Source organism: Mandrillus leucophaeus, unplaced genomic scaffold (assembly GCF_000951045.1).
Source record: "Mandrillus leucophaeus isolate KB7577 unplaced genomic scaffold, Mleu.le_1.0 Scaffold65, whole genome shotgun sequence".
In the NCBI taxonomy this organism is placed as follows: domain Eukaryota; kingdom Metazoa; phylum Chordata; class Mammalia; order Primates; family Cercopithecidae; genus Mandrillus; species Mandrillus leucophaeus.
In genome coordinates this window covers 3,206,485-3,211,120 of record NW_012107030.1, presented here as the reverse complement: position 1 = coordinate 3,211,120, position 4,636 = coordinate 3,206,485, and the positions used below count along the sequence as shown (strand labels likewise).

General features: G+C 44.6%; 1 pseudogene; it reads left to right on the top strand.

The window, feature by feature from the left end:
- Positions 1 to 2,764: 2,764 nt before the first annotated feature.
- Positions 2,765 to 3,612, top strand: LOC105554600 (annotated as a pseudogene).
- Positions 3,613 to 4,636: the final 1,024 nt, after the last annotated feature.

Here is a 4,636-nt window from a genome sequence, read left to right as displayed (position 1 = left end):
AAAAAAAAAAAAAAAAATGATGGTGAAGGACAAAGGTATACCCAGCTAATCCCTGGGCACTCACTTTCTTGTTCTTGAATACTGGGCTGGCTAGACTCAGATACACATGCATGGACACGCACACACACTCACACACACCTGTTCCATATTATTGGGTCTCTGCTTGCTCTTACCCCTGCTTCAAATATCCTTTCCACCTTACTGCACACAACTGACTGTTACTTAATTATGGAGATTCAGCTCAGGGATCACTTCCTCAACCCCAAGCTGGGCTAATGTTTTCATAGCACCAGGGTTGAGCACCATCCTAGCTGATTACATAGAAATGGCCTGGTAATACATCTTCTCCACTGGACCAAAAGTCTCTGAGGATGGGGCCCACGTTTGGCTCCCTGTTGTTGTCAGAGTCTCACCGGATGTCTGCAGCGCCACAGGTGCTCAGTGCAGGTTTGTTGTTCTGTCCTGTGATTGTGTTCTCAGCCTCCAGGCAGCCTCTTCCTTGTAGCATGGCCAGGTTCCCATCATGCAGACTCATTACATCCGCGCCAGGACTTGTAAGTTTGCCGCTTATCTGAGGTTCATCTGCAAGAAGCTGTAATTGAAACAGCTTCCAGGATGGAAATATCACTTCTAGAATTTAATTTTCAAGCTTATACCCTGGATCCTTCAAGCCGATTACAGGAAACGGTTGTAGTGCTGGTGCTCCCCGTGTTGAATCCAGATGGGTGTGTTTACTAGGCTGAGAAATGTTAATCCTGTCTTTGGCCTAGAAATGTCTGGCATTCACTTTGGAGGGAAATAGAAAAATAAAGTAGTACAGCCAGCCAGCTCAGTGATAGTTCCCTTAAATAATGCTTTTTTTCAAAACAAGGTGGGGAGAGGGTCTGCTGGGGGGACATTTGCTCCAAAGGAGATAGTGTGCAACTGTCATTGATTTTGAAAGTTCAGAAGAAACATTCTGAATAGTCAGTCTTTAGTATCATTACAAGGCTGGCCAAATAACCATGGGCCTGAATGCTGACAGGTGCATGCTTGGGGCTAAGGAACAGAGATCTGAATCTGTTCTCCTCTGAAGGCCATATGTAAGTGCACATGAAGCCAAATGACAATGAGAAGAAGGGCCTACACATTTACTGAGCCCTGGCTTCTTGCCAAACATTATACTAAGCACTTCACATTTTTTATATCGTTTGACCCAATAACTCTTTGAGGTGGATACCACTACTACTAACCCCATTTACAGTTGAAGAAACCAAGATTCAAAGAGAGGCTTGCCCAAAGTAGCAGGGCTCCTATATGCTTTGCAAACACTTTTATAACTTTAAATGATTTTTTTTAAACCCCACCATGTGCTGGCACTACAACCAGCCCAGCTGGCGGGTGGTCATTCCTGTCCTGTGTAGTGAAGACCCAAGATCCTCTGGCAAGTGCTCCCAGGCAGCACGGCAGTGGGGCCCATTTGTCCCTAATAAACGTTTCTTCCATGCAGTGCTCAAACCCCTCAAGAAAGCAAAAGACAACAGCTTCAGTAACTAAATAGGCGACCAGCAACCTGCCTGCCCAGAGCTCTCTGAGACTTTGTTTTTTTGTTTTTTTTTCTGAGACTGAGTCTCGCTGTGTCACCCATCTGGAGTGCAGTGGCACAATCTTGGCTCACTGCAACCTCCACCTCCCGGGTTCAAGCAATTCTCCTGCCTCAGCCTCCCGAGTAGCTGGGGCTATAGGCGCCCGCCACCATGCCTGGCTAATTTTTGTATTTTAGTAGAGATGAGGTTTCACCATGTTGGCCAGGCTGGTCTTGACCTCCTGACCTCAGGTGATCCACCCGCCTTGGCCTTCCAAAGTGCTGAGATTACAGACGGGAGCTACCACACCCGGCCTGAGACTTTGTCTTCAGTTACACGTGCAGTGAGTGATGAGGGAAAGGAAGAGAGCTTTTTGAAGCCGTGTGACCCTGGCATGTATTTCTGTGCCTCCCGTAGCACCTTCCCACAGATGCTAGAGAGACAGGAGAGGAGGAAAGAGCCTCTCTGTCTCAGTCAAGAGTGCCACCTTGTGATGCCAGCACCAGAAAAGAACTGAACATCGCTCTGGCCCCTGAGCTTAGCCCTGTGAATCATCCCCATGGCTCCTCCCTGGCAGCAGGCTCTGTTTGTGGTGCTCTGTAATTAGTTAATGAACTATCTGAATGATATTTCTGGAGTCATTCAACCAGCCCCATCCTCAGGGTGGTAATTGTATTTGAGGTTATTTAAAAAACATTATTGTATCCAAATAGAGTTTACATCAGCAGACAGCATGATTAGTAATCCTGCTATCCCTGGTGTTTCTAAATTGTGCTAAAAACTGCCTGGTGAGTCGTGCAAAAATGACTGCACCAACAGAGAACAGTGGGGCTTCTCTGGCAAAAACCACCAACTGTCTGAGGGGAGGAGTAGTAAAAGCAACTTGTGGCTAGAACCCAGTTGACTTCAGTTTAGAACAGATTGTTTTCAAGAGGCCCTCCACTAATTTGATCATTATCTTTGGATGAACTAACTCTTCATTATCTTTACAAGAAAATGCTTGAACGGGAGGTGGAAGGCTGATCCGAAGAGTGGCAGGAGCTGCTTCGCTTCCTCTGCGGTTTCCTGGAGCTCTTGCCCCTCCTCAGGGAATTTGCCGGGAGGGGCTCTCCAGCATCCAGACCCCTCTGCAAAGGTGTTTTGCGATCTTCAGGAGCAGGCCCCAGGAGCATCCCTCAGGGCTGAATGTGCAGTGGGCAATGCCCCTCCTGACCCAACAGATCCAAGACGAGAATGATCAGTAGAGCCTTGTGGCCAGCCTTGACAACGTTAGGAATCTCTCCACTATCTTAAAAGCTAGTCATTTCCGAAAATGTGGCACACATTTCGCAACTAAAAATGGAATCAAAGTAACAATGGAAAATGCAAAATGTGTGCAAGCAAATGCTTTTATTCAGGCTGGAATATTTCAAGAGCTTGAAGTTCAGGAAGAGTCTGTTGCTTTTCGAATTAATTTAATTGTCCTTTTAGACTGTTTATCTATTTTTGGATCAAGTCCTATGCCAGAGACTTGAACTGCACTTCGGATGTGTTAGCAAGGTTATGGCGGCCCTTTGATACTGTTCCTGGAGGAAGGAGGAGCGGCGGCAGTCTGCAAAATCAACACACAGGAGCCTGAAGGGACCTGGACTTTAATTTCTACAGCACCAACGTTACTGATAAAATTCTGCAGTCAGAGGGGCTCCATGAAGCTTTTTCTGAATTGGATATGACGAGTGAGGTCCTACAAATTACCATGTCTCCTGACAAGCCTTGTTTCAGGTTATCTACTTTTGGAAATGTAGGAAGTTCCCACCTTGACTGCCCCAAAGATTCTGATTTGATGGAAGCATTTCATTATCATCAGACCCAAGTCAACAGATACAAGATTTACTTACTGAAACCCTCTACAAAGGCATTAGTCCTGTCTTGTCAGGTATCTATTCGGACAGATAACCGAGGCTTCCTTTCATTACAGTATATGATTAGAAATGAAGATGGACCAATATATTTTGTGGAATATGACTGCTCCCCTGAAGACGTTCTTGAATCTGAGTCTCGAGTATGACAATTCACTGTTATTTATGTGTGTATTGATAGATGAAGTTCTCATTCTGAGTACAGTACTTTTTTTTTCTTTCTTTTTTTTGAGACGGAGTCTTACTCTGTCCCCCAGGCTGGAGTGTAGTGATGCGATCTTGGCTCACTGCAACCTCCGCCTCCCAGGTTCAAGCGATTCTCCTGCCTCAGCCTCCCAAGTAGCTGGGATTACAGGCGTCCGCCACGGTGCCTGGCTAATTTTTATATTTTAGTAGAGATGAGGTTTCACCATGTTGGCCAGGCTGGTCTTGAACTCCTGACCTCAGGTGATCCACCCACCTTGGCCTCCCAATGTGCTGGTATTACAGGCGTGAGCCACCGCGCCCAGCCTTCAGTACAGTACTCTTTATAATTTCATATTGGATTTCTCATATAGAGAAGAAGCATGGCGAAAATAGAAACAAAGTCCGTGTACCCTAATAGTTGCTATGTGTTTTGTAAATACATTTTGTAGAGGACGTGTAAATAAATGTTTTCATGTAGTCATAGATTATTCAGGACTGTCCTGTAGTTCTGTCTTTTGAACTCATGGGAACGATTGTGAGCCAAGTTTAATAAATTATATGTTCTATTTCAGTAGAACATTTCAAGGGTCTAAAGACTTCAAGTTTGATGGAGCTACCTGAAATGTTCTTTTATTTATTTACTATTAGAAAAAGCAAAGGCATATGGGCACTGCTTATTAGTTTGAATTCTACAGACTAAGTCTTAAAGCAGTGCTTCTCAAAGTGTTGTGCCCACACCAGCATCAGAACCACCTGCAAACTTGTAGCAAACTCTGGGGAGGAGGCCAGCATTCTATATTTTGACAAGCTTCCCTCAGGAGATTCTGACGCATGCTAAATTTTGGGAACCACTGTTTTAAAGGAAACTTTTTTAAAAACTAACATTTAATTGTATTGAGATGATTTCTTTTACCTGTGATTTCTTTGCAAATGTTCTGAAGTTGAGGCATCATCAAACAAGTCTAAACAATTCTTTATGTGATTTAT